Source organism: Malaclemys terrapin, chromosome 3 (assembly GCF_027887155.1).
Source record: "Malaclemys terrapin pileata isolate rMalTer1 chromosome 3, rMalTer1.hap1, whole genome shotgun sequence".
Classification (NCBI taxonomy): Eukaryota; Metazoa; Chordata; order Testudines; family Emydidae; genus Malaclemys; species Malaclemys terrapin.
The window spans coordinates 14,526,810-14,549,730 of NC_071507.1; the positions used below are offsets into that span (position 1 = coordinate 14,526,810).

The 22,921-nt window shown below is 46.5% G+C and overlaps 1 protein-coding gene and 1 long non-coding RNA gene across 4 annotated transcripts in view; one reads left to right on the forward strand and one right to left on the reverse strand.

Annotated features, from left to right (window-relative positions):
- Positions 1-722: 722 nt before the first annotated feature.
- On the reverse strand, positions 723-16,855 carry LOC128834274 (uncharacterized). Of its 2 annotated transcripts, none has more exons than XR_008444399.1 (3): positions 16,254-16,855; positions 12,345-12,414; positions 723-1,157 (listed from the first exon to the last, which is right to left on the reverse strand). It is a non-coding gene; the product is annotated as an uncharacterized LOC128834274 (long non-coding RNA). The 2 variants fall into 2 exon arrangements; XR_008444398.1 differs by lacking the exon at positions 723-1,157 and adding an exon at positions 3,659-4,059.
- B3GNT2 (UDP-GlcNAc:betaGal beta-1,3-N-acetylglucosaminyltransferase 2) overlaps positions 15,365-22,921 on the forward strand; it is a 28,028-nt gene continuing 20,471 nt past the window's right edge. Inside the window, exon 1 of one of the 2 annotated variants that reach the window (XM_054022880.1) lies at positions 15,365-15,960. The gene's annotated coding sequence lies outside the window, so the exon portion shown is untranslated. The remainder of the gene's footprint in view (positions 15,961-22,921) is intronic. The other variant, XM_054022882.1, reaches the window with a different exon arrangement.

Here is a 22,921-nt window from a genome sequence, read left to right on the forward strand (position 1 = left end):
ATTGTTCTGTCCGTTCAGGAGTGGTGCGATCAGCCAGGCCCAGGCCTGTCCCGGCCGGGCTCCCTCAAGACACACTTGCCTGGAGGGGCCCAGCCAAGCCCCCCACACCGTCCGCTCCCCCAGGCTGAGACTGGCCAGGCTCCTGCACCAGTCCCAGATGGCTCAGCTCTGGGGAGACAGGCGGGGCCCCACAGGCCTGGAGCCAGAGGTGCACTGGGGTCCTGCCAGGGGGCTGAGAGAAGCAGGGGCTGGGGCCATGGGGTGTAGAGGAGCTCTCGGCCAGCCGGCAGGAGCAAGTGGTGGGCGGGGGGAGGAGCTGGGTCTTGGGGTGCAGTGCAAGTGGAGCAGGCCAGGGCACCTTCTGAGCATGGGCCCGGCTCCATGGAGCCACTGGCGCCATTGTAAACCTGGCACTGGCTAAAAGCTACATCGTAGGAAAATGTTAGGCAATAGAATCTGATGCTGGCTATCTTAGAAGGGGGGGACAATAGTTCACTTTTTTTTTTGGAGGGGGGGGGGGGGAAGTACTGGATCAAATTCAGGTTTGTCGGAGCACCAGCAAAAGCCTCCAACTCTCAAAAATAACTTAGATTTTTCAAATGTCCAATGTCAGGAATCTGTTAGCTGTGACCATTGCCCTAAGATTCTCAAAATGCTTTTTTTATTATTATTATTATGGGACCCCAAGGAAAATTAGTCATTTGTGCAGAATTATACAGAGATTCAAAATGGCAGCACTCTGGAGATTCTTGGACTGAGAATAGACATTTCTGTAAACAACAAAAATGAGCAATTGAAATTTGCAGCATAAGCTTTTAGTTCTGTTTAGAAGCTTCCAAAAGGCCTGGCAAGTGCTCAAGAGTGCAGCCTTCTCACTGGAGAAAGGGATACCTTACTAAGCCTTTGAGATCCCTGTGTGGCTTCAGTAAAGCAAAACACCACCAACATTTTGGCTTGTGGGTCAGACAGTCATTACAAATTGAAGTTCTGAGCTGCAGCTGTCCCGGGCTGCCTCTCTCTGTCTCGCTGACATATTGCACTGCCCCCGGGAGCTGACTCTTTCTTTGCTTAGGAACATGCTGTAGGAGTTGCGATACCAGAACAGACGATTGGTCCAAGTTCAGGGTCCTGCCTCCAGCTGTGGCCAATACCTGATGCTGCAAAGGAAGGCAGCTGATAAAGCACCTGACTGATTTCTGCAGTGTTATAACAAAGGGTTGGAAAATTCCTTCTCAACCCTTGCAGACAATCAGCCTACACTCTGAAGCATAAAGCTTAATTGACTTCCCTTAGATCTTTTTGCTCTATTGTAGCAGGTGCAGGTGCAGGTGCAAATGTATTCATGTTCATGAAACTGCTTTGAATTCTGTCAAACTATTTGCCTTGATAATTTCCTGTTGTTTGAATTCCACCGGGAGATTAGTAAGTGTGCCTGTGTATATCCAGGCACATACACAAATGAAACACATGCATACAGAGGTCCCGCATTATCTCTCTAATTTTGTCCTTTGTATGAAATGAATAGCTGACCAAACACACATTAAAAACCTACACGCATAGTGACTCTCATTCCCTTCCCCTTTGATTTTGTCCCATCCCTTCATTTACTTATTTCTTTTCCATCTTCCCTCTCCACTGTCTCACTCTTTCTCCTTGTTCATTCTGTACCCCTTATTCCTTATCACCTCCTCTCACTCATGGGTCCTGAGAACCAGTGGCAGAACATTTCTCCTGCTGCAGTATTGAATATTGAGTCAAAGGGGTATTAACAGGTATGGAAAGCTGAAGGCAGCTTGGGATGGAATCCACATTTTGGTCCCTCCTGGGCTCCCCTCCTGCTACCATTGGAATCAAAGCCAAAAGTCCCTTTCATTTGGTGCAAGATCAGTACCTTGGAGTATGGTTTACAGCCTGAAATTTTACAGTTGAGGTAGACGATTGTAAATTTGCCTTTCAGTTAAAGCAGGAAGAATGTAGCCCCATTGTACCAGGGTTCAAACCTCTCCCTGACGTTTGTGCTTCTGTCTGTTAACCCTACCAGTGTTGGACATTCAACTATCATGCTATTACACAACTTGTCAAAAATTAGACTTTTGTTTTTACCATAAGTAATATAAATCAAAGAATATCAGAAAAATCTAATTTCTTTATGAAATATTCATTAAGTAAACTTTCACAGAAAAAAAAACAGGGCATAGGCAAATAAAATAATATACTGAACACCATGTTTTAGTTTTAACATTATATCATGGGTGACTGAATAATGAATTTGACTGATACTATGTGCTTAGAGCTTAATTTAAGAACTCTGGCATAATCAGAATAAGTAAATCATAGGTCTTCTTCAGTGTACTTTATTGGAACAACACCTCTAAGGAATGGATATGCTCATGGTAAATAAATAAATCAAACTTTAGAAACTGACAAATTCTGCCAATGAGATTTAGCCTCATGAATTAATAAAATGCTGGTAAATCTACCAAATCACTGCATATTTGCATGTTTGTTGTCTGATCCTGCATATGCTTAACCCTATGCATCCGAGTGGTCTACTTAAGTTAATGGAGCTATGCTCATTGACACCAGCTAAGGATATGAACCAGCTCATTAAGTACATGCTTATGTTTTGCAGATTCAGGTTCAAATACTTGGTAATACCGAGGCTGTAGGTCAAATCTGAGACCTTACTGCAAAAGTAGGGAAAAATTAATGTAAATGATATACAGCATAACCTTGAACTCATAGTAGTACAGTTATTCATATATTCCGAAGGCCCCCCTTGGATAGGGTAACTCTGTTACATATAGAATCTATCGTATAGACATATTCTATTGAACTCTGCAATGTAAAAGCAAATTCATGTTTCTTTTCCTGAATCTTAGTAGTCAAACTATAATCCAATTTTTTTTTATTTTGTTAAAGGAATTTTCATTGAAATCACCTTATAGATGCACCAAGGAAAATGGTTCCATCCACTGCCTGAATAACCCAAAATGAAAACATCCTTAGACTGCAAGAGACTAGGACAAGCTCTAATTGAAATTTATAAACTTACATAATATATTTATAAAAAGGAGTCTAATTGTCAAAGGCCCTGACAGAGCTGGGACATTGGAATGTTTGTTCTCCCTACAAAGAAAAATTAATTATGTAAGCTTATAAATTCCAATTACTTTGCCCATTCTAGTCTTTTGATGTGCCTAATGACTGTTTTATTTGAAGTTATTTATGATTTTCAATTAACGTGTTTCCAGCAAGGTTTCTGCAACTTTATGTTTCTACACAGATTTTCAGCTCAATACCTAATATCACTGTACTGTATTTCTGTGCTTTATTGAAATTGTCCTTGCTTCCAATAGTATTTTAGAAGTGTGTATATTTTAATGGACAGAGGATTATTCTTTATATTCATAACATTAAGGTTATTGAAACTAACTTCATTTTTCTTGCAATGTGTCTGAAGCATCTGGTTCTGTCCCTGACATACAATGCTTCCACGTGTCCAGATATTTTCCCATTATGGGATAGTAATATACAGTCATGACTAAAATACAGGAGTTGTATACATGTGTGCCAGTGTGAGATATTTGGGCTGAGAGTTTGTAGCTACATCATGTAATAGTAGCTACAAGTAAAGTAAGGCCTAGAAACTAGAAAGTAATTAGAAATTTTTACTGGCAAAAGTTTTGCTGGCATACAGCTAATGACATGGCTTCTTTGACACACTGCGTTCACATACGGCTGTCTTTGCTGTTGCAGAGTGTCCTCACAGCATCAGGTTGCATCGACAGAAGACAAATGGCGCTGTAGGTAGGCATCCCTGTGTCCTCTGCACTACCATCTGGAGCATTGCCTTGTGGGAAATTTTTGCAGTGTATTGTGGGACTGCTGCTATGTATTGCGGGATGCCATCACTCCTCTTGGTGACTTGTGGGAGTTTAGGATCAAATTCCCACAAATCCTTCTGATCCATCACAAAATCTACTCTTTAGCATCATTTTTCCATCTCACCATCCAAAAACGTGGATGCTGCACGAATGTCTGGAACTCTTGCATAGCCTGTATGAAGGGCAACAAGAATTGTCAGCCCTGCATTTGGGAAGCACAGAGGCTGTCAACAGCCCTGAAAGGGGTGTGGAGTAGACAGAGCCTCTGTGTGCATGAGATAGTATGCTGTATTCTTTTAAAGGGGTGGGGGGTTGGAAGTGCTGTCTCTCCAGTGCAACTGGGGAGCTTTGGGAAGTATTCTCCCAGAAGCAGAATATCTCCTGTTGCGCCCTCTGGGGTGGGGCAGTCCCATATTGTCCCTTATGGCAGGCTGTGGCTAAATGCCACAATGTAACCCCATATCTTAAGGCGCTTAAATACCATGGTGATGAGTGCAGTATAAAAACCTAGCTAAAATTCTGAGAGAGACTATTAGAACTGAGTAATCTGCATGAGATATTACAGTGATGAGAGATATAGAAACCCCTAAAATAGACAGCGAGGGGCCTGTAATGTGGGTCATTCAAATTATATTAAAATCAGAAATATATGGCTCATACGGGCTTATGATCATAATGATCATGGGACCATTAGTCATCAGACTGGCCACTTCCAGCAACAGGAAACTGAAATCTATAATCAGAGGCAGATTAAGATTTATTGGGGCCCTGAGCACAAAGAACAGTTGGGACCCCCTACCCCACTCCCCGCCACAGGGCCTTGCCCCCTGCTCCTCCCCTTCCCCCAGGTCCTGCCCTCTGGTCTGGCTGGAAGCCAGGTGATGGTAAGAGCTGTGCAGGGAGCCCGGGCTGCTGTGGGGAGCCCTGGACCCTCCACCTGCCTGGACAGCACTCCCTAGGTGGCAGGGACATGGGCCGGGGGCTGCTCTCAGGCCCCTTGGCCCCCCCCACCAAGGGTTCAGGGCTTCTTGGGCAGCTCTTACTACAGACTAAGGTGACCCTATGTCCCATTTTGGCTGGGAAAGTCCCCTTTTTAAGCCCTTCCCTGGACATCCTGACTTTTTTTTTTTTTTGGCAAAACTGGGCATTTGTCCCATTTACTCTTGCCAAGTGATTATCAGTTTTGCCAAAAAGGGGCTCGGGGGATGGGTTGGGGAGGGGGGGGAGGCGAGCAACAGTGCTCAGGCCAGCCCCGTGCGGCGGAGGAGGGGGATTTGGGCAAATGGCTCAGGCCAGCTCTGGGCGGGGGAAGAGGGGAGAGAGGGGCTTTGTGCAGGGGGGAGGAGGGCGGAGAGCAGGGCTCGGGTGAGCGGCTCCGTGCAGGGCGGGGTGGAGAGTGGGGTTCGGGTGAGTGGCTCAGCCAGTTCTGTGCAGAGGGGTGGGGAGACTATGATCACCACCACAGCCAGGGTCCAGCTTCCAGCCTAGCCAGAGGGTGGGGCCTCAGGGGGAAGAGGAGGAGCAGGAGGCAGGACCAGAGTTCTGGCGATCCTGCGGGGGCCCCCAAATTGGCCCTGGGCATGGGCAGGTGGACCCATGCGGTAATCCATCATTCCCTATAATACAGTCAATCCAAACATCCAATACTAGTTCTGCTTTGCTCAGACAGCCAATCTTCACCTTTAACAAAGATCAGAGTTTTAATCCCTTTAAACGCCTGTTCTTTTGGCAGTTGTGCTTACAAAATGATCTATGGGTTGGGAGAATAACTCTGGCAGGGAGATTGCTGTATATTGTGGCATTAAATTACATGGTATTGATACCCTGAGAAGTTAGCTATACTATAACCACCCTGTTAATAGTATACCAAGTCTTTGCAGTGCAATTACAGGGGCTATAAATATGAACATGCTAATTTGCATTATGATGGTGATTAAAAGGTGATATTTTTGACTAATATAATTTAAAATGTTATATTGTTGTCTCTCAACATCGGAGAAAAAGAAAAGATCATTATGTATGTGTCATAGACAAGAGTAGTAACCAAAGTGCTATGCAGTCGCTTGTAGAGATTGAGCATGGCCCACCCATGGCCACAGAGGGTATGTCTCCACAGCAGTTAAACACCCACAGCTGGTCAGGGTCAGCTGGCTTGGGCTGTCGGGCTGTAAAACTGTTGTGTGGATAGCTGGGCTTGGGCTGGAGCCCAGGCTCTGGGACCCTGAGCCCAAAGGTCTACACAGCAATTTTACAGCTCCACAGCCTGTCAGCTGACCTGGGCCAGCTGTAGCTGTTTAATAGCTGTGTAGACAGACCCACACAGACGCTACAAACCTGGAAAGCGAAATGCCGACTCCTTCCTGCTGATACGAAGTGGAGACGAGTTCTAGCTTAGCACTAAGTTTTGGAGGGCTCTGTTGTCAACATGTGCTTTTCACCAGGCCCCCATAACGAGACCACCCTTCTCCCGCAAAAAGGTAGTTTGAATTCTGACAGGATGGGGCCCCTTATATCTTCTTTTGTACGGGACTCTGCAAACCCAGGTGGGTCCTGAATTACATGTCACTTGATACTCAAAAATTCAGGTATATTTAGTGGTTTAGAGTATTGCCACCCCCAACTTTTCATAGATCAGTCAAGCCCTGCGAAATTATGACACAGCTTTAAAAATTGTGAAATTAAAAAAAAAAAAAAAAAGCTGGGTTCTTTTTATTTGCCTTTTGGGTTTTGGCCCCTGATGGTGCATTTAAATCACATTTTCAAGCTTTTCTCTCCAGTTCTGAGGGCTAGAAACTTACTTTGTTTTAATAAAATGAAAAGTGAGATTCTCACATATTCTCTTGTCTTTCAGAAACTGGGGCTTTAAGTAAAACATCAAATATTGTAAGACTCACAATAGAATTGCGAGAGTTGGCAAGACTGGGTTTATTTTAAATACTTCTATCCATTTAAGTTTTTATAATGTTGCCCAGCACTAAGAATTAAACACAGAAATATGTGTCTTCCAGTCCTGCTGACAGAAATAATCTTACGTATTTAAAGCAAAAAGACTCCAAGCAGAGTTGATAGATGCTTTTAGCAATAGGTTTTCATTAATAAATGTATATGGTCATGTCATGGGATGATTGGGCATTTAAGAGGGATTGAGGTCCAGCTCTTATCTGTGCCATGTTTCCTTCTAGAGTGTGTGACTGTAGACCAGTGGTTCTCAAAGCCTGTCTGCCGCTTGTTCAGGGAAAGCCCCTGGCGGGCCAGGCCAGTTTGTTTACCGGCCACGTCCGCAGGTTTGGCTGATCGCGGCTCCCAGAAGCACGGGCCAAGGGACCCCCTGGCTGCCGCTTCCCGCAGCCCACATTGGCCTGGAGCGACGAACCATGGCCAGTGGGAGCCGTGATCGGCAGAACCTATGGACGCGGCAGGTAAACAAACTGGCCCAGCCTGCCAGGGGCTTTCCCTGAACAAGCGGCAGACCGGCTTTGAGAACTACTACTGTACACTGCAAGGCCTGCTGGGAAAGGGGAAGGAGGCTATAAAAGGCCTACCCCACTCCTGGAATGGGATCTGGTGAAAAGGAGGACTTGGGTGTTGTGCCACTGGAAGACCTCCTGGAAAAAAGCAGCAGTTGTGAAGTGTCTTCAGACATGGGTCTTGGGAGGGGTAAAGACTGCTGTGAACCCTTACAAATGAGAGGAAGGATTTGTGACCACTTGTAACATAGGTTTTGTCTAGAGTAGAATTAAAGGTGTAATAATGGCATGTGTTAGCTAATGTTTTTAAAAGGCTAGTCTAGCCGCCTTTAACACGTGCTAAACTGATTGAGTTAAAAGTCTAGGCTCCCCTTAGGCTTTAATGTGACTAGTTAAGCATGTGTTAAAGGCATGTGCTTTGTCTACATTAGATTTTTAACATGTGTTTGTTAGCATATGTTAGCTAATGCAGTAACATCACCCTTTAAACGATAGTCTAGACCAGCGATTCTCAAATTTTAGTAACCTGAGGATCCCCATTTTTATTTAAAAATTTTCAGGGACCCCCAAACCCCCCACTCAGCCTGTGCCCCGCCGCCTTCCCTGCCCCTTCCCAGAGGCCACACCCCTTCACTGCCCCTTCTCCGAGGCCCTGCCCCTGCTCACTCCATCTCCCCTCCCTCCATCACTCACTCTCCCCCACCCTCGCTCACTTTTACCAGGCTGGGGCAGGGGGGTGGGGTGCAGGGGGGGGTGCAGGCTCTGGGAGGAAGTTTGGGTGCAGGAGAGGGTGAGGGGTGTATGCTTTGGGAGGGAGTTTGGGTGTGGGGTACGGGCTCTGGGCTGGGACAGGGGGTTAGGGTGTGGGAGGGGGCTGAGGCAGGGATTGGGGTGCGGGAGGGGGCAAGGAGTGTGGGAGGGGGCCAGCTGACGTTTACTTCGGGCAGCTCCTGAAAGCAACCGGCACATCCTTCTGGCAGTGGCTCCTAGGCAGGGAGGTCAGGGGGCCTCTGCACACTGCCCCTGCCTCCAGGCATCACCCCCGCAGCTCCCATTGGCTGCAGTTCCCCAGCCAATGGGAGCTGCGGAGTCGGCGCTCGGGACAGGGGCAGCGCACTGAGACACCCTGCCCCGTCCAGGGGACACAGATCGTGCCGGATGCTTCTGGGAGTGGCACGGGGCCAGGGCCGGCAGGGAGCCTGCCTTAGCCCCTCTGCGCTGCCGGACTTTTAGCACCTAAAATCTCCCGGTTTGGCTTCACTAGCCTCTGTGAGATAAAGGAAGGGGAGGAGTTGATCAGCAGGTCCCACAGACCGCCTGGAGTACCCTTGGGGACCCCAGTTTGAAAAACAGTGGTCTAGACAAGGCTTATAGGAGAAATTTCTCCTAACCCTAGTGCAGGAGTGGGCAAACTATGGCCCGTGGGCTGGATCCAGCCCATCAGGGCTTTGGATCTGGCCCACGGGATTGCCACCCCTGTGGCGCTGCGGGCCCTGCGCCGTTCCCGGAAGCGGCCGGCACCGTGTCCCTTTGGCCCCTGAGAGAGGCAGCGGGGGGGGAGGCAGGGGCTGAGGGCTCCGTGCACTGCCCTCGCCTGCAGGCACTGTCCCCTGCAGCTCCCATTGGCTGGGAACAGGAAACCGTGGCCAATGGGAGCTTTGGGGGAGTTACCCGCACAGGCAAGGGCAGTACACACAGTCCTCTGCCCCCCCGTCCCCCAGGGGCCTCAGGTACGTGGTGCCAGCCACTTCTGGGAGTGGCGCGGGGCCAGGGCAGGCAGGCTGGGATCCTACCTGAGCCCTGCTGTGCGCCGCTGCCACCCCAGAACCGCTCAAGGTAAGCGGTGCCGGGCCGGAGCCAGCACCACAACCCCCTGCCGCACTCTGCATCCCCTCCTACACCGCAACCCCCTGCCTTGAGCCCCCTAACCCCCTGCCTTGAGTGCCCTGCCACACCCCTCCTGAACCCCAATCCCCTGCCCGGAGCCCCCTCCTGCACCCCAAGCCTTGCCCTGAGCCCCCTGCTGCACCCCTCCTGCGCCCCAACCCCTTACCCTGAGGCCATTCCTACACCCCGCACTCCCTCCTGCACTCCAACCTCCTGCCCCAGCTCTACATTCATGGCCTTGCATGCAGGTTTTCGTTGCTTTATAGAGAGACTCCAAACTACTGGGAACCAATGTTGGGTAGGAACAGTTTTATTTAGGTCTGTTTTTTTTCCTTCCCAATTTTTCTAACTTAACTCAAAAAGATAAAAATGAAACCTGCAGCACAGCAAACCCTCACACTTGATTTCAGCTCCGTTTGGAGCTTCCTTTTGAATGTAAAGGTCAATGACACTCATTTGGCCAGAGAGATACCTCTGCAGAGCCTAAACTTTTTACTCCCATTTGGAACTATCATTAAGAAGCAGAAATCAGGAAAACTTTACTCAAATGTGCACAATGACTAAAAAACATACAGAAATATTTCAATAGGGCTGCAATACGTAATAGCCTGAGGACACGCCGTCTAGATTCCTGGCCAGAATTTTGGAGCAACCAAAGCGAATGACCCCAGAGAATCCATTGCAAGTTTTAAGATGGAGAGCAACCTAATGGAACAGGATTTGGGGAGTTATAAGTGCATTGTGGATCCTCATGCAGTGTGTTCTTAATTAATCATACTTATAGTCATGTACTTCAATACTGATTCTTTTCTTAGTGCCTTGATTTAAGGAACTTCTGGTAACCGAACATGACACACAATGGAGGGTGAACAAGTGTGTACTTGCTATTTTTGTAGATCACTGGAGCATGTATGTTTCTTGGAAAATGTGAATGCATTTTAAAAATGATTGTGCCTAGTGACTATGAGAAAGTTGCTTGCATTAAAAAAAGGGGGGGGGCTTTTGGTGTAGGCTGGATCAAGAATGCAACATTAAAATAAAATGATACCCCCCAAAAAAACCTCTGTGTTCCCTTCCCTCCCTATGTAAGCAAACCAGCTGCCACATTGACACTTCTTGAAAGCACTAAATATATCTGCAGCTGACCAATATGAAACAACTAATATATATGCGTGTGTGTATATATGCTGAAATTGGTCTTGCCATGTCATGCCTGTGAGAGCATTAGAATGAGGAGTGAGGCCTTGCCAGCCTTTGCTACTCATGGACATTTTTGTATTTTATTAAGGTCAGCAGCTTCAATCTGAAAGATTTCTCACTTTTTTATATGGTCCATTGATCAGTGTTTGTAGTCTCATCAGCACGGGAAATAAGAGAAAAATTACAGTACACCAGTGATTTGCTTATTTTTGTGCTTAACAATCTGTTCCACCTTGTATTTAGCTGTGACACTCTGAGTACCTTACTCAGATCTGAAGAAGAGCTCTGAGAAGCCCAAAAGCTTGTCTCTTCACCAACAGAAATTGGTCCAGTAAAAGATTTTATCATGGGCAGTGGGTATAATAGGCCAGGGGAGGCTAAACCTCCCCTGGTGCAGCCGTCGCCGACCCGCCACTGGACGCCTGGACCGTGGTGGCCTGGCCTGTGTGCCCTTCCCTACTCTGCCCCTTCCCCAAAGCCTCCACTGCAGCCACTGCCTGGTGAGTCCCTCCTCTCCTCTTCCACGCCACCCACCCTCTCCGGAGGTCCCCACTGCTCCCTGCATCCCTCCTCACCCGTCCCCCGCTTGGGTGAAGGGGGTTTCACAGGGGTTGGGGGTGAGGAGGGATGTGGCGAGCAGCAGGTGGGGGGGACTCGTGGGGAGGGGTTGGAGGAGAGGAGGGAATGCAGCAAGTGTCAGGCGGGGGGACTTCAAGGGGCAAGGGGTGGAGGAGAAGAGGGAGGAGGCAGGTAGAGGGGTCTCATGAGGTAGGGCGTGAGGAGGGACGTGGCAGGTGGGGGGGCCTCAGGTGGAAGGGGGAGGAGAGGAGGGACATGGTGGGTCTCGTGGGGAGGGGGTGGAGGCGAGGAAGGATGCGGCGAGTTCTCACGAGGGAGGGGGTGAGGAAGGACACGGCTAGTGGCTGGGGGGTCTCGTGGGGGTTGAGGAGGGACGTGGAGAGTGGCAGGAGGTCTCGTAGGGGCAGGCAGTGAGGAGGGATGCAGCGAGTGGCAGGGGGTCTTGTGGGGGCGAGGGCGAGGAGAGGAGGGATGCAGTGAGCGGCAGAGAGGGGTGAGGAGGGATGCGGCAAATGGTGGGTGGGGGGTATCGCGGAGAGGGGGTGGAGGAGAGGAGGGATACAGTGAGCAGCGGGGTATCAGGGGAGAGGGCTGAGGAGGGATGCGGCGGGTGGGCGGGGGTATCACGGGGAGGGGTAGAAGAGAGAAGGGACGCAGCGGGCAGGTGAGTTTTGCGGGGGAATGAGGAGGGACGCAATGAGTGGTGAGGTCACAGGGGAGGGGGTGGAGCAGAGGAGGGACATGGCAAGTCGATGGGGGCCTCGTGGATGGGGGGAGAAGAGGAGGAACACAGAGGTGCGGGGGCCGAGCGGCGGCAGGCCCTGGGGAGAAGCAGGGGCAGATTGTGGGTGAGGCTGCGGGCGGAATAGGCGGCGGGACAGGGAGCTAGCTTCCCCCAGGGGAAGCTTCACCCACCGCCCATGGATTTTACCTCATCCACCTTGTCTCTCTCAATACACTAGTGAGTCATACAGGATTTTCATGATGGCAAGTCTCCAAAATCTGGAACTCTCAAATATTGCCCAATTGAAGGTGTCAATGGTAACTTACTGTGGACCCACTCCTACTCCCATTGAAATCAACAGCAAAAGTCCCATGGATTTCAGTGGTGCACAATCAGTATATGGGAGCCTGAAGACCATACCTAATTTGCATGAAATGGAGCCAATTGCAGCCTCCCGCATCCTTATATGGAGGAGTGTCCTATGGAGATGACAGAAATCCCCTCACTTTCAATACAGAAGTTAGTCATGGAAATAACTGGAATATATTCAATAAGGAGTGAGATGACAGGAGCTACTATAAATAATGGGGAGGTACGTACACAGGGAAACAATCGACGCAGTCTTTGTCTTTAGAGAGATGCAGGCCAGGAAGACAACAAGGATTACTCCCTTTAAAAAAAAAAAAGAATTGCATGAATATTTGATTGTTATTGTTATATCTACATTTCATATAATATAGACAATAATATTTTCCCGTCCAAAATATTGCAAAATTTCCAGTGCTGTAGCATTTCAGCATGACTACATAAGAACATAAGAATGGTCACACTGGGTCAGACCAAAGGTCCATCTAGCCCAGTATCCTGTCTTCTGACAATGGCCAATGCCAGGTGCTTCAGAGGAAATGAACAGAACAGGTAATCATCAAGTGATCCATCCCCTGTCGCCCATTCCCAGCTTCTGGCAAACAGAGGCTCAGGACATCATCCCTTCCCATCCTGGCTAGTAGCCATTGATGGACCTATCCTCCACGAACTTATCTAGTTCTTTTTTTAACCTTGTTATAGTCTTGGCCTTCACAACATCCTTTGGCAAAGAGTTCCACAGATTGTGTGAAGAAATACTTCCTTTTGTTTGTTTTAAACCTGTGGCCCATTAATTTCATTGGGTGACCCCAGTTCTTGTGTTATGAGCAGGAATAAATAATATTTCCTTATTTACTTTCTCCACACCAGCCATGATTTTCTATCATATCATATCCAGGAGTGAAAGTAAGGGTGTACGGCATACCAGCAAAAGGTAGCCACCAGTACCAGCCTGTACCGCTGACTTTAAGGCATTGCCGCGGCAGCGCTTTAAGAACTCTGCTTAAAGTGCTGCCCCTTTCGCACCCTCGATCAGCGGCCCTGCCGGGTCCCTACCAGCAGGCCCCCAATGGGGGGGGGGGCGCAAAAGGGGCAGCGATGGCCCGGCAGGGCCATTGATGGGGGGTGCGAAAGGGACAGCAATATTAAAGCTCTGCCCTTTTTTCCCCCTCATCAGCCGCCAATGGTGGTGGGGAGGGCAAAAGAAGTAGCTGCCCTGGGGCCACGATTTAAAAGGGCCCGGGGCTCCTTTGTCTTCTAGACCATGATCAAATATATGTTCTCCATGTAGGTACTTATAGACTGTGATCAAGTCATCCCTTAACATTCTCTTTGTTAGACTAAATAGATAGACTCCAGGAGCTCAATCACTTTAAGGCATATTTTCTAATCCTTTTGTCATTCTCATGGCTCTTTTCTGAACCCTCTCCATCTATCAACATCCTTCTTGAATTGTGGACACAAGAACTGGATGCAGTATTCCAGCAGAAGTTGCATCAGTACCAAATACAGTGGTAAAATTTACCCCTCTTTACCCCTACTTGACCTTTCCCTATTTATGCATCCAATGATCGCATTAGCCCTTTTGGTCAAAGCATTAACTGGGAACTCATGTTCAGCTGATTTTCCGCCATGACTGCTATATCTTTTTCAGTCACAGCTTCCCAGAATATACATTTACATTTAGCTGTATTAAAACATATTATTTGCTTGAGCCCAGTTTACCAAGCAATTCAGATCGCTCCGTATCAGTTATCTGTCCATAGGATGGCTGTTAGCTGCATAACAGAAGAAATGGATATGAAAGAAATTTATTTTATGTCCAAGAAACTCATAAATTTTCACCTACTTCATGGGATTCTGAGGAACGAGGGATGTCTAGAGATCAAGAATTGTCTTCATTTCTGTCTGCCTGAACAGTATCCATCTCTCTGCCTTCCCCCAGCCCCCTATTGTATTCCTGTAGCTACCACAGGGAAGGTCATGAGATTCTGGAGGCAGGTCTGAGAAGTGCAACAGTAGCCCGAGACTAGGCAGGTACAGTCAGGGTCCTGAGACTGGTCTGAGGAGGGGCTGATGTGTGGTGTGGGGATCCCATTGGATGTATTGCAGAGTCAGGCACACAGGGATACTGGGTAGATGCAGGAGGGCCCCATGTGGAAACTCCAATGCTGTGATGTGGTGACAGGAGCGTGAGGATGGGGAGGATACTGCTGTGATGCTGGGCCCCACATGTGGAGATATTATTGGGCTGTGGAACAGGGTCAGAGAGATAAGGCCCTGCGTGTGGCAATCCCATCGTGCTGTGACATCAGACATAGGTTGGGTCTTCTGTATTGCCAATCCCAGGTGATCAAAAATCAGGCATCAGATCCCCAAAATCACAAGATTCAGTTAAAACCCAGGAGATTATTAGTACATAACAAATGTTGGATTGGGGGGAGGGATAGCTCAGTGGTTTGAGCATTGGCCTGCTAAACCCAGGGTCTTGCGTCTGATGAAGTGGGCATTCACTCACGAAAGATTATGCTCCAAGACTTCTGTTAGTCTTAAAGGTGCCACAGGACCCTCTGTTGCTTTTTACAGATTCAGACTAACACGGCTACCCCTCTGATACTTGAAACCCAGGGTTGTGAGTTCAAGCCTTGAGGGGGCCACTTAGGGATCTGGGGCAAAATCAGTACTTGGTCCTGCTAGTGAAGGCAGGGGGCTGGACTCAGTGACCTTTCAAGGTCCCTTCCAGTTCTAGGCGATAGGACATCTCTATTTATTTATTTTTATCTGGTGCCTGAGCCTTTAGGGGGCACTCGGTCGGTGTGTTCAAGCTTTACTCTGCAACTGGGAGGGCTAGCAACTTGGGGAGGGGGAGGGGGGAAGAGGTGAGAGTCGCTTCCTCCCAGCAGCTGGGGCTTTAAGAAAAACAAGAACGAGCACAAGACTTGCAATAAACTTGCAAGAGTCAGCAGCAGCACGGGGTCCTAGAGTGTTGCTGGGCGGGCCCTGGGTGGGGAGAAGCCCGTTGCACGGTGACGGCGACAACGTGATGGAGATATTGATGGAGCGAACTTTCCTCCCCCTCCCCAAAGTTCCCTTCATCCCCCCCCTTCCCCCCCCCATCCCCGACTTCAGGAGCCTCCGCAAGCCCCTCCCCATTGATGGAATCTTTTCATTGGCTAGGAAGGCTGAAAGGCGGGGCTTAGAGGGCCGCGGCGCCGACGCCTTTCCCCCCCCCTTCCCTCCCCCAGCGCGAGGCCAGATTGCCGGGTCCGGAGTCCTCTCTCCCCAGTCGTTCGCTCTCGCGCCGCCTGCCTCAGTGGCAGGCTGGAGGAGGGGGCTGCGCGCGCGAGGCAGAGCCGCGCGACGGGGGCACACGGGCGGCGCGGGGCGACTGGCCGCAGCAGCGCCGCGCGAGGGCAACAAGTGGGTAATTTTCCCGCCAGCATGTCCCGGCGGCGGCTCCTGCCGTCCTCGAGGCGGGTGCCGACGCCCCCCGCTCTTTGAGAGCCGCGCTTGGAGGTCGCCACCCGGCCGGTGAGGAGAAGCGGCCGCCGCCGGGTCGAGGTGGCCGAGCCACCAGGGACTCTCCGGCGAGGGGCGGAGGCGCCTCCGCCCAGCCCAGCCGCCCGTCCCTTTTCCTGGCCGGGACTGGGACCACCCCCCCCCCCCGGGGGTGAGGGAGGGCGATCCGGCCCGCACGCGCCGCGGGGAGCACCGCTGGCCGGCCAGAGCCCCCGCCCTGCCGCAGGGGCTGAGCGCGGCGGCGGCAGGATGGAGCCCGGCTGCTGAGGCCGTTGTGAGCAGCATGGTGGAGCCGGAAAGGCGACGCGGAGCCCAGCTGTTGTCTGGCAAGGTGCGTACGAGGCTGTTTACACCGCAGAGCCCGGCTCCGGCGCGTCCAGGAGGAAGAGGAGGGGGGGGGGAGGGAAATGGGGTTTGACAGGCCCCTGGCTCCGTAACGATTCGCCGCCCCGCTCCCCCCGAGGTGCCCGCGGACGGTGTCAGGCCGAGACGCGCTGTTTTGGGGACGGGGAACGGCTGATACGCAGCTGGCAAGGGGGGGTCTGGGGCTGGCAGGCCGTGAAACCGCAGCATCGGCTGCGGCGGATGCTGTCACGAACTCCCCTCCTCGCTGGGGAAAGTTACCTGAAATCTGCCGACAGCGGTGCCATCTGCACCAGCCAATCTAAGTTTTCGCGTTTTACACGCTGGGGCGGGGGGATTCTCGGGCAGGCTGAACACGTCTGGGGGAAGCGCAGGCACCAGGATGTGACCGCCGGGGGTGTTGTGCAAGGACCCACACGGCCAGATAGAAACTGGGGGGGCGGGGGGACCCCCCCTCCCACGCTGGATTTCGTTGGTTGTGACATTGGCGAGTTTCTCACGGCTATAGAAGTCAGCAGGTTGCAGGATGTTAGTTCTCCTCTGTTTTTGTTACCCGAATTTCGGTCCTTAAAACAGATTTCTGGTGAGTTGAAGTCTTTAGGGATCTAAACTATGCTTCTGTGCCTATTGAAAGGAAGAAAAATGCTCCTCTTGGCAGAATTTGTCCTGAATGTATATGTTCCTTAATGAAATCACATTATTTAGTCCTCCTTGAGACATCTTCTCTGCATCTGAAGAAGTGAGGTTCTTACCCACGAAAGCTTATGCTCCCAATACTTCTGTTAGTCTTAAAGGTGCCACAGGATCCTCTGTTGATATTGTACTCTGTTAGGAGATCTCAGATTACTTGCTCTGAATGTGGCAGTGCAGCACACAATTCCTTAGTCATCTGGGAAAAATTTATGACAAAAGTTACCCAAGAAACCCTCTAGCTTGACCTCCAGAAAATATTCCACCCTGCAAGAGCTTAATAATTAACTCTGATGTTTGGCTGAGTGATATGGATTGAGGACTCACTTGAGTTCATACACTGCTTTTAAACTTAACATTAAAGTCCCTGCCTGATTTTGACTCACTGAAAGTGATTACATTCAGGAAAACTAAAAATCTACATTTAAAAAGGCTACATGTATTATAATGCTCACTAAATAGCAATTTTAATATTGCAGTGAAAGGATGAATATAAAACTCCTCTGAAGAAAACTCCTAGATTAGTTCACAAATATATATATATATATATTTTCATTTTAAAGGGACACTGTCAACTTGCATTCTAGTCAGTTTTTAAAAACTAACCTAAAAGTAGTTTCAGGAATTACATTTTCCCCTTCTCTCCCTGATAATTCTTGTGGTTTCACAATCAAGTTTTCCAGTTTTCAGATTTTCTTTTTCCTTCACAGTTGAGAGAGAGACCCCCAACAAACAAATGGGAAACTGACTATGTATAGAGGGAAAACAGTTAAACTGATTGTCAAGTATCGGGGTAGCCGTGTTAGCCTGTATCTACAAAAACAACGAGGAGTTCGGTGGCTCCTTAAAGACTAGCAGATTTATTTGGGCATAAGCTTTCATGGGTAAAAAACATCTGAAGAAGTGGGTTTTTTACCCACAAAAGCTTATACCCAAATAAATCTGTCAGTCTTTAAGGTGCCACCGGACTCCTTGTTGTTTTAATTTAAACTGACTGTGACTTGATCCAAAGCCCTTTGATGTCCGTGAAAGGATTTGCATTGATCTGGATCCAGCCCCAAGTGCTGTCAGATGTACACAGTAAATAAAAAATACAGAGAAATTGTAGTTTAAATTAGATGAAGTCTGACTTTTTAAAAATGGTAGTGTCCCTTTAATCCAAATATCCTAGATAATATGGATGTCTTCCTCCTTAATTCTTCTATGTTTTAATATTGTTTAATTGTGAATAAGCTTGAGACTAATACTGGGGGGCTTTTGGTAGGTAAGGCAAATCCTACTTTTGTACTTGATTCTCTTTAAATATCTCATGCTATTACTACCTGCCTGTTTATATCTCCTGTGATAAAGTTTCACAATGGAGATGAGTGGGTTTATGAATCACTGAATATAGTTAATAATTTTGTATAGCGCCTTTCATCCATAGATCTCAAAGCTCTCTACAAAGGAGTTGAAATATTGTTATCCTCATTTCAGAAAGGTGAAGCTGAGGTATAGAGAGGTGAAGTGACTTGCTGAAGGTTGCACAGCAGATCAGTGGTAGAGTAGGGAATAGGTTGGGTTTTCTGACACCTAGTCAAGTGCTCTGTCCAGTAAGTGATGCTCAATTTCTCTTGTGTCCTTATTTGCCTTTGAGAAAGTAAAGGGACTGGCTATCACAAAAAGATTTGATTGGTTTTTTTACTTGCAAGACAAGTAATAGCACCTGAAATGTGTTCTCTCCACTGTTGGTGGCAAACTCAGTGCGTATCTGTTGTTTTTTTTTAAGCACTGATGGTATTCTTGGTGTTGGATAGAACTCGGATATAATGGTAGTCTTTGTTATGGGAAGGTTACAACTAAAGGGATAAGTATAAGACAAGATGCACTAGGTGAATGTATTTTTATGTCCCAATCCCACAAATACTTATGCACATACTTAATTTTCCCATGTTGAGTAGGCCCCATTGATCATAAAAATTTGTGGGATTGGGACTTTAAGGTTTTTTGTCTGTTTATCAGTGGTTTGGAAGAAGTGAGTCTAGGAGGGATTTAACTTAGAGGATCTGACTACAGAGCTTGTTTTCATGGGGATTGTTCTTAAAATCACCTGTCATTTACAACCTGCTGGTGCAGTTCTACTTATGGTAGGACTATTTTAGACTATTTGTCACTGACTTTACCACTGAGTCTAGACCTGTTCTGAACAGGGTTAGATGACAGTGGAGAAAATAGGCAACCTACCCTAGTGCTCCCACTCATATAGTTGAAATGGTGAGAGATCTAAGGGGAAGAAGCTTGCAAGGCCAGTGTTCTCAATACCATAGCATGTTGTGGTGTCTCCTTTTGAGTAAATATTATGTGATGGTTTTTGTTATGCAAACTGTTGAGTTCCCTACAGTCATGCTGTATAGCTTCTCAGGTTAGGTTTGCATTACAGATTAAAAAATAAGAGAGCACTATCCCCTAAAGTACTAGCAGTATAGCTACACACTATAACACCACTTTTTTTAGTCCCCATTTCATTTCAGATTTTCTGCTAGTTTTTTCTTAAAATCTAAAATCCCTCTTAAATTTGTATTATTATTCAGGATTTTATTTTGAACTGTCACCCTGTTTTCTCTGTAGCTAGATTTAATTATTGACATCGGCATTTGTCCAGAGTGTGTTGAGAAATCTTTGCTGCTTTAGATGACAGGAGGAGCTTTTACTTCAGCTTTGTGGATCATATCCCAAACACTGCCACATTCCATGTTTTGATGGCACAAGACTGTTAATAACACTGTAAAACGCAATCCAGGGTGACTGAACTTGATTTTCTAGACCTGCATTTTGCCTGTTTCAGCCCTGCCTTGTGTTATACCAAGCATTTGATACTGTTGAGTACTATTCTTTTATCCTTTTTAGTCAAAATATTTAAGATCAGGGATTGGTTTTTCTTTAAGTAACTTGAGAGAAACAAAAGACATACTGTCAAAAATTTGCTTGAAAATTGAATTTTTCTTGAGGATGGACCTAACAAGAATGATTGCTGGCTTTCCTATTTTTTTTTTTATATTCTTTAATCAACTGTGCAGATAAGGTGGTTTAACAGTTTTCATTTAATTCCATCAGAATATTTTTTTCATAGTGGAAACAACATAAGAAACAAATTTAACTGGTGTCGGGTAGTTTGAGCTTTTTAAAATATGCAGTCAGTCTGTGCATTTTTATGTTTACATTTTTGGCTGGCTGTTACTTATAACCTAAAAGTGTAAAGCTGACTTTTTTTTTTATTTTTGTTTTTCTCTCATGTATATGTATAGTGTTTTGTTCAGTTACTTGAGTGCTGACTTTGGAAAGGGGAAAAAAAAGCAAAATATCTTTGAAAAATCCATAAGATCTTTTAAACAAATAAAAACAGGCTCCGTTTTAATTTTTGTTTCAATCTTTAATACCTCTTTGAAGGAACTCTTGCATTAAACCTTTCTAATTTATTTAACAAAATGTTAGGGTCCTTGTGCTTTGTACACAAGGAATCATTGAATAACTATTGGATATTTTGTACAGTGTAAAATACAGTATTCTCTAGATCTACATTTAAATGAATGTTGGCTACATAATTAGTAAGAAATGTATATTTTTCTGGGAAAGAATACAATTAAAATCCACTATAACTTAGTCTGTCTGTCAATATACATTTGTTATGTCATATTGTCACCTTATGGGGGATATGTATTATATTTTATCCATTTCTGCTGTCACTCAGTGATGCAATTTCTATTTGCCTACAAGAAAAGTACTGGCAGTAAACTGGAATGGAGAAGGAAGAGTGACATTTGAGAACATATTAAGAACTATTTTTTTCTCATTTTAGCACAAAATTTGTAAGTCATTGACCGCAAATTGGAGTATACACATGTAAACAGATGTGAGAGCGATGTTTGGTTCGTCTACTCATAGAAATACTCTATAGGGATTTTGGGCCTGATCCCGCATCTCTCAAGTCATGGGAGCTTTTCCACTGATTTCAGTGGGTGGGGAATCAGGGACCATGGGCTTAAAAGAGGCACATAAACCTTCACAATTTTCCAGGACATGTGTAATACAGTGAAAGGGCTGGATCATTAAAATGTACAATGGTGAATTGTGCAAAAGAATGATTGAATAGAAACCTCATGAGAAGCAATTAGCATTTAAATAAGAGGGGGGGGGGAAATCCCAGAGTATGACGGGTGTGGTGTTGGTTTATTTAACGCAAAGGGAGAATTGATGAAATCATTTCATCAGATTGGTCAGCAAAAAGATTTGTTTTGTTTTGGAAAAATAATTTTTTTTAGACTTTTTGTAACTTTAATAGTCAGAACTTGTTGAATTGCTGTTCAGGAAAAAATGTTTATCTGTTAAGGTTTTGTATGGTGAATTGTTGGTGTTTCACTCAAGCGTAACTGAAAACTTGCTCAAAGCAGTAAAACCCATGGCTTTTATTGGTGATTCCTTCATGTTAACAAAATAAGTTGTCCTTAGGCCTTGTCAAACCACACAAGTTATACCACTTAATTGTACAGGTATCGTTAAAGTAGTACAAACCCCTCCCAGTGTAGAAACAGTTATATTAGCATAAAAGTATGATTAGCATACCAATACAGCTTATTCCTTTGTGACTGAGAATGAACTATGCTGGTATAAGGCTCTTTTATACTTGTGTAACTATGTCCACCCCAACATACCTCTAGCTGAAAACAATTATACTGGTACAAGATCTGTGTGTAGATCAGGCCTTAGTCTTACATGAATTATTCTCTAACTTCTCACCCCCACTACCACAGTCAAAAAGTCTGTAATTCTAGCTGCAGCCTATACTATATTTATAAATAAGAATACTCAAAACCTTTCAAAGTAGACCTGTAAACAATCTATTTGAGGAATAAGAAGATATGCCATAAGTTACTTACTATGAAAGGCACATGTATTAGATCAAAACTTGAATACACTTAGTGTTTTCTCAGTGGGTTATCAGTCACTGATTTTTGCTAATACATATTTCTGATTTTTAAACTGAGATTCTTTAATATGACATATGCATTTTATCTGAATGCTTTATGACCCAGCCTGGTGGTTTTGAAATACCAATGTCAGGAAGAAAACTTTCTCTGAGGTGCTCACCAGAGGGGCTAAACATCAGTTTCTGCAAAATTTAAACAACGAAGGAGAAAAATATTTAACCCTTATGGTTGTAAGGATAATCTTATGCATATGAACTGATGCAGTGCTGCCTTTCTAAATCTGCAGATACCTATAGCCTGCCTGCTGCTGCTCATACGTTTCCTAAGCAGCAAAGTGAAATTGACACAACTCTACAGATTCACTGTTGCTATTCAGAAACCTGTGCACAGCAGTAAATCTGGTATTTATGTTAACTTCACTTTGCTGCTGCTTGGAGGGCTAGAGGACAGGAGAAGATAAGAAACTGGAGTTATTCACAAGTGAGGATCCAAAGAAATGGATGCTGAGGGGAAGGATAGTAGCAGTTAACTAACTTCTCCAAATTTAGTGGTAGAAGTAGGGGAAGAGGAAAGCTCCTTCTTCCTTCCAGTAGTCAGTGGATGGATATTTAATATATATCAGAAACCTACTGGTGAAAGGCTGATACCAGGATGCTTTAGGTCAGGGTAGCACCCAAATAGGAATCCTAGCACCCTTCCTTTCCAACAGCATTATGGGTGGAGGAGGGCAGGGAGCCTGGATTTCTTACCATGGCGTTGCCCCTAAATAAACCATGTTTGTGGGGGGGGCATCCCCAACTTTCATGGCAACTTCTGGCTTGTATGTGTCAAGTTAATTTTTCAAGCATTCCTGGTGGTATTGCTCTGAACATTTGTATGGGACATACGTGTGAAATACCTGATCCCCAGCATCTTGCTCCTCAGGTCAGCAAGGCGTGCTTAGGAGAAGAAGTAATCTCAGAGGAATCTGAAAATGTTCCCGATTGCTCAATGATACCTTCAGCCAGTTAAGCACCTTTCTACACTGCGATTACTGCATTCAGAGGATCCAGTTTCAATACAGTTATCCCCTGACCTGCTTACAGCATGGTTCCAATTTGTAATGAAGAATGGATCTTAATTCTGTTGGAAACATCCAAGGCTTTTAGCCTGGCTACGTAACAGAGATAAAGTCCTGTTTACAGTGCAAATCAGAATTATGTTGAAATGGGGACCTCAGACTTGATTGTAAATGTAGCTTAGATTGGCTTTGAATGGCTCCAAGCAGATTCTTGT